The sequence below is a fragment of the Carettochelys insculpta genome, chromosome 2 (genome assembly GCF_033958435.1).
Source record: "Carettochelys insculpta isolate YL-2023 chromosome 2, ASM3395843v1, whole genome shotgun sequence".
Classification (NCBI taxonomy): Eukaryota; Metazoa; Chordata; order Testudines; family Carettochelyidae; genus Carettochelys; species Carettochelys insculpta.
In genome coordinates, this window is record NC_134138.1 from 93,505,981 (window position 1) to 93,518,345 (window position 12,365).

A 12,365-nucleotide genomic window follows, 5' to 3' on the forward strand; every position below is an offset into this window, starting at 1 on the left:
ACACTAGCCAGCTACATCTAAGTAGCCAGCACAACGTTGAAATAGCACGCGTCGCGTCTACACACACCATGTGCTATTTCGATGTTGAAATCGACATTAGGCGGTGAGACGTTGAAATCACTATTCCCATCCGAAGATGGGAGTAGCGCCCTACTTTGTCGTTCAGCGTCGAACTAGGGCGTGTCTAGACGATCTGCGTCTTGCTACTTCGAAAAAGCGGGGTCCTCCATGGTGGCCATCAGCTGAGGAACTGAGAGACACTCTGTCCAGCCCCTGCGGGGCTCTATGGTCACTGCATGCAGCAGCCCTTAGCCCAGGGCTTCTGGCTGCTGCTGCTGCAGCTGGGGGTCCATGCTGCATGCACAGGGTCTGCAACCAGTTGTTGGCTCTGTGGATCTTGTGCTGTGCAGGGCAAGTGTGTCGGGGGGGCCCTTAAGGGAGCGGCCTGGGGCTTTGCTGGCCCCTTATTTCGACGGGGACCGCTTGTGGGTGTGGATGCTCCTTTGGGGCAGCTCCTTTCGATGTTCCCTGTCGCTACTTTGACGTTGACTGTCGATGGCACCAGCCCTGGAGGACGTGTAGACGATATGTGTCGAAGTAGCCTATTTCGATGTCCTTACTTCGAAATAGGCTACTTCGACGTAGTGTGCTAGTGTAGACGTAGCCTTGAAAGCACTGCAGAGCTTCTAAATACGTTATGCACTATTTTGAAATTGGGATTGAAGTAACTCGGCTGCATTTTGAAGTTTCTCCCATTCCCATATTGGGAATACCGCCCTATTTCAAAGTGTAATTTTGAAATAGCACGTGTGTAGATGCTCTGCAGTCCACCCCTTCGAAATAGCAGGTCTCCCATGGCGGTGGCCTGAAGGAGTGTGGAGACAGTCTGGCTGCCCAGTCACTGCCAGTTATGTTTAAGGAAATACGCACCCAGCAACTCATGGCAGGAAGCTGAGAGCGTGCTAGCAGCAGGTGGAGTATGAGCTCTCAACTGCATGCCCTCCCTCTGACAACAGGGCAGAGATTGCCCCCCACCACCAATGGCAAGTAGTCAGGAGCCCTGTGCCCCCCAGGGGTCCTCGGGTGAGTCTGCCCAGGGCTCCTAGGAGCCGAGCCAGTGGCTAGATAGTAGGGATCCCTCCTGGTCCAAGAAGGAGCTCAAGGACCCCCTCGGCCTCTGTGGGGAAGAGGACGTCCTCCTCCAGACGGAGTGTGTTGCCAAAATGCGGATGCATTCAACTGGCTCTCCAGGGGCCTCAGTGCCAGGGGACACCCCAGCCACAATGGGGACGAGGTGCAGTCCAAAGTTAAGAAGTTGAGGCAGGCGTACGTCCACAGCCTGGACACTGGACTGCCTCCTGGGCCCAAGCAGGTGTCACCCCCTGAGCACCTGCTCAACACAGCTGCCCCCCACACCGAGCTCAAGCCCAAGTCAGCCCCAGAGGAGAAAGAGTGAGGACCCTTGGATGCCACCATCCGAAGCCCAAGGAAACACAACCAAGAGGCCAATAGCAATGACGAGGGATCCAGCAACAGGACCCTCATCATTGCAATTCCCTCCGGATCATCCAGTCAGGACCCCTTCAGCTGGGCATCTCCAGTCTTCGTGGAGGTAACAGCAGATAGGTTGCGGGCATTTGGGATGCCTCAGGAGATGGGGAGGGGAACCCCATCCCTGCCAAAGCTGGCAGGAGGCCACTCACCCACGATACTCAGCCCCTGCCTCCCTGCACAGCCCCATGTTCCACATGGATGGGGAGGGAATAGGAGGGATGACCGACTCGAGCATGAGCCCACCATACAGGACCTGTCCGCATCCAGTATCTCATGGGGCCCCCTAGGCCATCAGGGAGTCAGGGGGCGCGTGCTGAGGGCCATTGGAGCAGGGTCCCCAGTCCCTGGGGTCATGACACTGGACTTATGGACTGTTCCTCTGTCCCCTTCTGTCTCCACAGGTCCACCTCCCCCAGCAGCCAAAGGACAGGAGGCCACCACCACATCCCATCCTGTGGCTGTACACAGTCACCACCAGGCTAGACGCTGTCGCCACTGGGGAGATGAGGAGGTGTTGGCGAACTGGGCCATCATGTGGGACATGATGTCTGTGCTCCAGCACTGGCTGGCAATGGAGTGAGAGGTGTGGGTGAGCGTGGCAGATTACCTGGAAACCCTCACCCAGGCTGTGGCTACCTGCCTCAATCAACCTCCCACTCCCTTGCCAGCCCCTGGCCCTGCAGTCCATCCACCACTGCCTCCCCAGTGCTGCTCTGATCCCAGCGGACCTCTGCCCCGCTGATTGCCTGGAACTGGTGTGGTGGCTGAATGCCAGTACGCCCACCCCAGCACCAGCCCCTGCAGTGACCTCCATCTTCCCCCGCACACCCTGCGAGGCTCAGGCTCAGGCCGCAGCACCCCCAACCTTGCCCCTACCTCCCTGTGGTCCCAGACTCATCCTGGCCCCACAGTGGGGCCCAGAGCTGGGGTGGTAGAGGCACCCATGGCTGTCACAGCTGCCAGTCCCCCACCCTGGTGAATGACTGAGTCCCCCACCACCTGGTGCCCTACCCCAAGTTCAGTTCCTCCCTCAATGCCATCACTGGATCCCTCCTGTATATAGTTCCCCTCTTGTATATTGTTGCAGGCACCTGTTGGAAAGTTTGCATTATAGGTTTATTTTTGGTACAGTTTTAAAAAGTTAAAGCTGCACCCCTATTCCCATGTCCCTGTCATCTATTGGGGAAGCAGTGAGGGTATGGGAGGGGGTGTGTGTTAAGGGAGGGCGGCTGTGGGCGAGTTACTACAGGCCCCAGGTGAAGGCCTCAGGCACCTCCTCTCTGACCTGCACCTTGTCCCTCTGTACCTGGCAGCAAGGGGCAGCAGGTGGCTGCTTGTACCTGGTGCCAGTCTCAGAAGAACAGCCCTGCATGAAGGGCTCCTGTTTTCTCCCTACAATATTGTGGAGAGTGCAGCAGGCTGCAACCACCACAGCATGTTTGGGAGGCTGACCTCCAATCTCGTGAGGAGGCAGAGAAAGCGCCCCTTGAGAGGCCCAAATGTCCACTCCATGGTGATCCTGGCCTGGTTCAGGTGTGTGTTGAAAAGGTCCTGGGATGGGTCAGTGCATCCTCTGTAAGGCCCCATGAGCCACAGGTGCAGGGGATACACAGCATCAAGCATGATGAAAGGGAACATGGTGATGTCTCCCACCAGGAGCTCCTGCGGGGGGAGGGAGGGGAGGTAGGTGCTCTCCTGCATCCTGCACCCCAGCCACGAGTTCCTAAACACCTGGACATCTTGGGCCCTTCCCCACCAACCCATGCACATGCCCATGAACCGACCCCATGTGTCAACAAGGGCCTGGAGGACCACAGCATGGTACCCCTTTCTGTTGACAAAAGTGACCACACCGCAGGCCAGGGCTCGGATGGCTGTGTGTGTCCCATCCAGCACACCCAATCAGTTTGGGAAGCCCAGCTCTGCAAAGCTAGTGATGTCCAGGTCCCCAACAATGATGACCCAGCACAGGAAGAGGGTTTTCATTGCCCAAATGACCTGCATAGGGTGGAAGACAGACACATCCATGAGTGTGCGGGTGAGTGATCCCAAGCCCCTTGCAGGGTTCCCCCTTGCCCAGTGGCCCCCTCCCCATGGTGGGTGTGTGGCCTCAGCCAAGCTTACCTCAACCAGGACTGCCCCGACAGTGGCCTTGACTATCCCAAACTGATGGTTGACAAACTGGTGGCTGTCTGGCATGGCCAGCTTCCAGATGGCTATTGCTACCCTCTTCTGCAGAGGGAGTGTCGGCCACATCCTGGTGTCGTGGTGCTGGAGGGCTGGGATGAGCCAGTGGCAAAGCTCCTCAGAGGTCTGCCTGGTTATCCTGAAGTTTTGTAGCCACTGGTTGTTGCCCCATTCTCCCAGCATTGCTGAATTGGCAGGGTTAGGGGTGCTGAAGTCACCCCTGGCAGACAGCCTGCAGGAGGGGACCTGTGTGGTTGGCTCTCCGGTGCTGCTGGAGGAGAGCCGCAAGCAGCACGGACAGCAGGCTGCCCACAGCCTGCATGAATGCCCCCTCAGGGAGCTTCTGGTGAGGCATAGTGTCCCTGGTAGAGCTCAGGTCCTTGCAGAGGGACTGCAGTGCTGCGGCAAGCCCTGCAGCCTCAAGCACATGCAAGGCATGAGTGTTGGCATGGGCCCTTTAAGAGATCAGCTGGCTGAAGGCCCCAGAAGGGCTTGGCTGCCTTGTGACCATGTTCATGGCACTTCCCGGTCCATAATTTTGACATAGTGGCTGTGGCTGTGTAGACGTTCCTTTCTGAAATGCTGGGCTGCTCTTTCAAAATAGGGGATCATAGCCTTGTGTGGACGCACAATTTTGAAGGCCATTTTTTCCAAAAGCGCACTTCGAAAGGCATCCTTTTGAAATTGCGGTACAGTATAGATGCAGCCTATTTGATGTAACATTGAGAGTTTTGGAGAGAAAGCCATGCTAGTCTTTATACTATGAAAACAAAAAAGCAGTCCGGTAGAACTTTAATGACTAACAAAATAATTTATCAGGTGATGAGCTTTCGTGGGACAGATCCACTTCTTCAGATCATAGCCATACCAGAACAGACTCAATATTTAAGGCACAGAGAACCAAAAATAGTAATCAAGGTTGACAAATCAGAAAAAAATTATCATGAATACGTGAATCAGCACATTCATCAGCACAGCACAAGGCAGAACTACTGACGACTCCCCTTGGTGAAATCAGGAAAGCAAAATAAAAATGCAGACCTGGCTTATGCTAAATTCCAATACCCCATGAAATGAGGGGCTGTAGAATGGGTGAGCTCAAATAATAAGTGAGCTCACACAGCACACCAGTTTGAAAGACTACACACAGCCAAGTATGAAGAAGGCAGTCCTGTCACACATCTCCTCGCCCACCAAAACCCGAGAAAGCATTCCAAGAGCACTGGGGAAAGTGTGCATGCACTGCACCATTTCCTGGGGTGCTTTCCTTGGTGCCCAATTAAATGTATGAACTCAGTTCTCATTCATGTGTGTAGTGACACCAACTTTATACTGCCAGTTGAGGTACCAAGGGGCCCTTGTATAAAGGAGAAACACATACTAGGGATCTATTTCAGCATAACTGAGATCAGAATATGGCCCTGAATGAGTAAACTGAGATACAGCAAAATCAATGGATAGTCAGTGTTGAACATAATAAAATAAAAAACAACAACTCATAACAATTTAATGCACATTTTCTCAGGAAAGTGGTAAGATGCTGGCAGATAAGGCCCCTGAGCTTCAATAAACACTGACAAATGCTCAGCTGGAAGCCGGGTTGGCTTGCTCGTGTGTTATTAAAATAGATAAAGTCTTATAACTATAAAATAGATGAAGTCTTATAACTATGTAATCTTTACAGGATGCTGCATGTATTGATCTCACAAGTAATATCTGTATCCCATGTTAATGATAATATTGAAATGTCTATTCTGTAACTACAAAACCATAAATCCCCAGTGCCAGGAAAGAAGCACTGCCAAATGCTAGTTTACCACAAGAGGTGTCATCTGCTCTGCAACAAAAGGAGGCTACTGACATCAGACAATTCATTGTGGAATGACTTGGTTTATTGCCTACCTTTATCTCATCACAGCCTGAGCACTAGAGGAAGGGAATAAAAATCTCTGTTACTGAGAAAATTATTATAATTATGCAGCTTGGAATTTAGAAAGGATAATATTTCTAAGAAGTAATCAAGGGATCCCCAAGCTGCTTGTTTTGGGTTAGCTCTAAAGCTGTTATAGCAGCTAGCATTACCTTCTGGAACCTAAGAGTGTATCTTATTTGTGTGCATATCTACAGGTTGAACCTCTCTCATCTGGTATCCTCAGGACCCAGCTGCTGCTGGACGAGAGAATTTACTGAACAATTGGAGGTCAATATTTTCTAGCACATTACCAATGCTTCAAGGGCTCATCTACACAAGCTCCCTCCTTCAAAGGGCGCAAGTACATGAGCCCAGTCGGTGAACAGCAATGAGGTGCTGCACTGCATACACAGTACCTCATTAGCGCAAACTCTGAAGCTGTTAACTTTGAAGCGCTGGCAAGGAGTGTAGCCGTGGGCACTTCAAAGTACCCATACAACTCTGAAGTTCCCCTACTCCCAAAACGTTTTGAAATCGGGGAGATTGGCTACTAGCAAGCCAGCAGCTCCGTGAGGCTAAGGCAAGCTACCTGCCTATCCTGGCCTCTCATCACTCCTGTCATTTTCACTATATATTCATAACTTGCTCCAGTTTCACTTATATACATACAAAGTGCTAGGATTTTTTTGAAAATGTAACTTTTTTCAACATTTTGAAAATGTCAAGTTATACATAGCTTTTTCAATTGGTAGAACAGTCAATTGTGTTCATACCACATCAACTTGCAAAGTCTCAGATATCCAAAAGTCAGTTATTTAAAAAACAAACATAAAATCTCAGAATGCGCAGCAAAGTGACAATTATGTCCTCAATCATAATAAATTATGTGGTGGTAGAGCTGCAAAGTCCAGAAAAAAGAAAAGAAATATTTTTGTGACTGATATAAATTCTTACTGAAAAGCTGTTCAGTCTCACTACTCTTTCCACACGTCACTCCACCAAAGGAGTTATTCTTTTAAACCCACTCTCAAAACAAGGATTCACATCAGGACAAAGGCTAAACCCTCCTGCTACAGAGGTTTGAGAAAGAAAGCATCAAAAGTGGAAAAGGCCTAACACGTATTCTTGTTAAACCCTGACCAGTCCATTCAAAAGCCCTTTATTGCTTTAGAGACTTCTCTCCCATGATTAGTACACTTTCTTTCTATTATAAATAATTTAAGGGGCTCATAGCAAAACTTACATGTTATTATGCAACTGCATGTTTACAGGCATATTTATTGTTTTCCTTTCTAATCTTTAAAATGTATGGCATGATTCTTGAGCAATGACTAATTCATACAAATTTGACAAGCATGTCCCAGGATCTTTCCACGCACTTCTTCAGTGGGTCAGGATCTTTCCACACACATCACCAGCACTCCTAACAGATGAACAGTTGTTGCAAAGGCAAAGTGGAGTGACACTACAATACTCTACGTTTCCTTACATAATTATCCATGCACCCAGAGGAAGCACAATATCTGCCTTAGAGACGCAAGATGTAAATGATGCCAACAGTTTTCAAATTCCCAGGAAGAAATACAAATAATATTCCATTTTTTTCTATTCTTGCCCTGTGTTTGAAAAATTTGCTCTGTGTACTTCAGTATGTTCATTGGTTATTGAGCTACAGATTAACCTCACACACCCAGCATTGCATGTCAGCACATGGTGAAACAGAGGGCATCCTGAATAGCAGCCTAGCTTGCTAGCGTTAGGCAATCTTAACATGACGACAGGCATTTGGGGAGAGATTTGGTTCTTCAGTCTCCTAGCCAACAAAACCTGGCAGCACTGAATCAGTGAAATAACATTAAAATCTTCACAAGGATGCCCACAGTCAACGATCTGAAGGTTAATTTATGAAATGGCCCTGGTAGAGGTAGAGCCTAGTTTTGCATCTGCCTTCCACAGTATCACTATGGGAAATGTGTGATTAAAAGAAGAGATGGGCTTGAACTACAAATTTTATGTCTGGTGTACAGTCAGCTCATCTCAAGATAAAAGCCAGCACAGAGTTTAGATATGGGTCTGAACTGTTCCAAAGATTTACGACAGTCAGGATCTCAAGCTGAGTCTGTAATAGTGACAGGACTAGAATTAGTTTAATCTGTTGCTATTTATTTCCATGTTTGTAGAAGAGAAGCTGAATGAAATGGGGGAGAACCATGCAGTGTATGAAAGATAAACATACATGCACTGAAAATACACTTAAAAGATTTAAAACCATGGGACCAAACTATCAGCCATCTGACTGCTCAGCTGCAGCCTCACGAGAGCAGGCAAGAAGTGCAGATGATGGTGAAAGATGCGAGCATGGGCCAGAAGACTGCAGCTAGCCCCACTCTCTGGCTGTGGACCTCACCTCTCGCCCCTTTGCCTTCTAGAAAAGACACCGAGTTAAGAAGGGGTGCTGACCAGGAGCAGACAGTAGCATTCAGACAAAGGGACAAGGAGAGCAGAAGAGGAAGACAGAGGAAGGAGTGAGCAGAGAGCCCACTAGCTCTGGATGAGACGTAAGTACCCCTCTCCTAGCCCCTGGGAAAACAATATTGGGGTCAATCTGCTCCTCCTTCTCCTTCATTCCTCCTTATCTGAAATATTCCTTCAGTCACTGTGCAGACCTTCTCCAGGTGGCAGAGAGGTCTGAGAGAGAAGGACAAAGGACAAGAACATACAGCTCCCCACTCCCTGGCACGCCACCTTTCTAAAGAGGCAGACAAAGCAAAAGCAATATACCTATAATGCACTGCAGTCAGTGCAGTTTTAGAAGCATCTCATTTAACCACTCTCCCATCGAGGGCCAGACCTTGCTCTAATCAGGTGATTAGTCCCATTAAAATCATTCGGATTATGCTCAAGTGCAAAAGGCACACAGTGTCATGCTTTCTAGCACAGTCAGGCAACCCAGAGCCTCTACCCTGCTAATAGGCTGCAGCTTCAGTGAAACCACGATTATTCACTTTAAGCTACAAGTCTTTTTGTAAGAAAAATAACTATTCGGCTCTTACAAACTTTGATCATGCATCCCCTGAGTATGCCTGCACTATATAAAAGACCATTCACTAACTATTGCAGAGAGGAACAAAAAAAAATTAACAGTTGAACTGGAGGGAAATGGGTCAGAGCATCAAGAGCAGATATCTTACCTGTTGATGTGCAGCCTATTCCCTTCCCTGCCACTGACACTGTGAAAGTCACTTTACATGACTATGCCTCAGTTTCCTCACTTGTAAAACAGGCATTATATTCACTCTCTTTTGCAATGTACACTAAAATGACAAAGACTATAAAAAGCTAGGTACAGTATTATTATTAAATAGAGCAGTGAGACAGTCACACAAATCCATTCGAACATTAGTGACAGGACTTTTAGCTGTATTTCCTGTGCTATTTCCCTTAATTGCTTTGTAGTTTCACTAGTATTTTTAAGCTGCATTGAATTAAAAATATCAAAAAAAAGAGCATTTTCTGTTTAGAATGACCATTCATTCCTAAACTCATCCCACTGATCCTAAATATTTCAGAGACTGGAGAACAGCAGGAAATCTCAATCTGCTATAATTTAGAGCCATGTGAGAACTCTTAAATCTAGGTTTTCTTGTTCTTTGTAATTTCAGTTCATTATACACAATAGATTCTCTGCTAAGTAGGCCTAGGAGTGTTGACTCTTTAGTTCAATGGGAAGCTTAAAAGGACTAAAGTTCAAAACCTGCAAAATCTCACAGCATATTAAATATACGTGTTATACGCATTTAGAGCTACTATCTATGATGTAAGATAGTCATTTGCTGGTGTAAGCACACACTGAAAAGGTCATTGTGGCATGGTGTGAAGCTGAGTCCAACAAACCTAACAGAAGAAATACACAGACGCTAACTAGTTTCCAAAATCCTAATACCCAATCACTATGTAATGTCAGAAGGGTGCATATCCTGACATTTTGCTGTGGTTAGAACAACCTGTTACCAAACAAATTTTCCAAAGATGTTTATAAAAATACAGACCTAACAACAAGGGAACCTTTCAATTTATGTGCAACACTTTTCATGTAATTGGTAGCTGAAAAGATGGTAAATGTCAACAGCTTTAGCACTTCACTGCTACTAGCAGTATTTCACCTCATGCAAAAGTTGATACAACAGCAAAGCCATCAACAGCTCTTACGCAATCTCAATTAGTATTGGGGAACATTTTGCAGCAATACAATGTTAAATGAACTCTTACCATGAAATTTTCACCAGCATGAAAACAAGAGAATATCAAAATCATAATGACAGAGGGGTAGCCGCGTTCATCTATATCCCCAAAACAACAAGAAGTCCTGTGGCACCTTACAGACGAACAGATTTATTGGAGCATGAGCTTTCATGGGCAAAGATGTGGGTCTTCACCCGTGAAAGCCTATGGCCCAATAAATCTGTTAGTCTATAAAATTATAATGGGATGTGTGTGCCAGGAGACAAGTAGCACAAGAGTAGTATTCCAGGAACAAAAGACTATCTTCTAGAGGTGGTGTCCATTTGAAACAATAAAATTTAGCAAAACAAACGCTCAAGGTCTCGTACTGATCAGAGTCGATGCAACTAATTTACAACCACATCAAGAATCCTTTACTACCAAAGCAATATAAATGGGCCTTAAGGCAAATGAGAATCATGCCACAGTCAAAATTCTAAGGCTACATGTAACAAGCAACCTGTAAGTTAGAACAGCTAGTGTATAAAAATATGCAAGTTTGAGTCAAGCCTAGTGCCCTTTTCTACCTTCTGAATTCCAGCATTTAACAGTGCTGTTCTGAGAGCACTGAATAATGAAATTCTCTGTATGTTCAAATAAAAGGTACAGCATAAGCAGCAGCAATGCCATGTTCCTCACTCCAACCACCAAAAGCAGAAATGTATTAGGCAGAAGATTGCTCTGTTATAAACCTTTTTTTTAAAAATCCCAGCATTTACAAAATGCAGCTATAAATACGACAGGAGAAGCATTTCAGAAAAGTGATCAGCAGTAAGTGGAACTTAACAATTCAACCTGGATATGCTAAAGCTTTGATCAATATTGGTTACTAGGCAAAGCAAAATCCATCAACATCAGTATTTACAGTGCCTTCCAAATTAATGGCTAAATTGTAGCAGGAAGTACGTATGGGCTTACACTGAAAATAGAGGAGTAATACAAAGGACTACTGTGAAAACCTGCTATGTTCTGAACTAATTTTGAAGTTACACTGGTTCAAAAATACTGGACAATTGTTACCTATATTTTAGCTGTTCTTCAAGGAGTGGGTGCTCATGTGTATTCCCTTCATTCGTGTCTGTCCACGCCCACTGCACCAGAGGAGATACCCATACAGTTATTGACTTTCAGACATGCTGAGGGATGTGGGGGGAAGGGTTCCCAATTGCTGGTTCTGCCCTAGACCCAGTCCACACTCCATGCCCTTCCTCCAAAGCTCCATCCCTGCCTTGCACCTGCCTGCCCTATGCTTGGTCCACCTCCGCCCTCACAGTTCTGTCCTCTCCTCTTAGTGTGCCACGTTTTTGCTCCTCTTCCCTCCCAGAGCCTGCCAAATGCCACGAAACAGCTTCTCCTGGCCGGCAAGAGGCACAGGGAGGGAAGGGGAAGTGTTGACTTGGGGAGGCCTGCTGGTGGGCAGGAGACACAGGAAAAGGGGTGCTGATGGGTGCTCAGGACACACCAGTTGTTCCCCATGGGTGCTCTGGGGATGGAGCTGGTACACAATCAGCACCTAAGGATACACACTTCCCTTCCTGATAGCCCCCATAGGCTACATAAGGGCAACACCACATCCGTCACCCTCCGTTCCCTCACATCCTCAGCCGTGAAGACAAATGCAAAGAATTCATTTATTTTCTCTGCAGTGACCTAATCACCCTTGAGTGCTCTCTTCACCTTCAACTCCTCTCTGCAGAATTCTGGTAATTAATCCCCAAATTCAGATAATGTCCCATTCACAAAATCTAATTCTGATAAATACAACCTGCCCATTTACAAACAAGTAGAATGTTCTCCCCCAACCAAATCAGGATTTTTGAACTCTTTTTTTTAAGCACAGATTCATACAGTCCCTCCTTTTAAAGAGGACTTACTAACAGAGCACGTTTAACATGCCCTTTCCCAAAGTACAGCATCAACCCAGTGGAGTGGGGTGGGGGGCTCAATACTGGGGAGAGTTGCCCCAGACAAAGAGCAATGTTAAAATTCTGCTAAGGAGAAACTACCTAAACACAGCAAACTCTTTCATGGCTGGCAGCCCGGGGGCTGGGAGATTGTTGAATATTCAAATATTCTAGATAATAGAGAGGTATTCCTAGCAATGCATAACACTAAAGAGAAACAAGATGAGATGATAACAAACAAACAAAAGTGTAGGCAGTGTACTTTATTTACCAACCACAGCAGCATTGTTCAGTGTAAACGTATACTGCATTTCCTGTATTTATTTGTATTTACTTTCAGTATACTGTACTTATGGAAAACGTAACTGAAATTTACATATGGTTAAAATGCCGGTTACTTGAGAATTCTGGATGACAGAATGACAGGTATGAAAGAGTTTACTGTAGTTGGTAAATGTGAGGGAAGATCACATGTAGCACACACATTCAAGCTGCACACAGTGAAAAGGAAACGCTGGGGGGAGAGG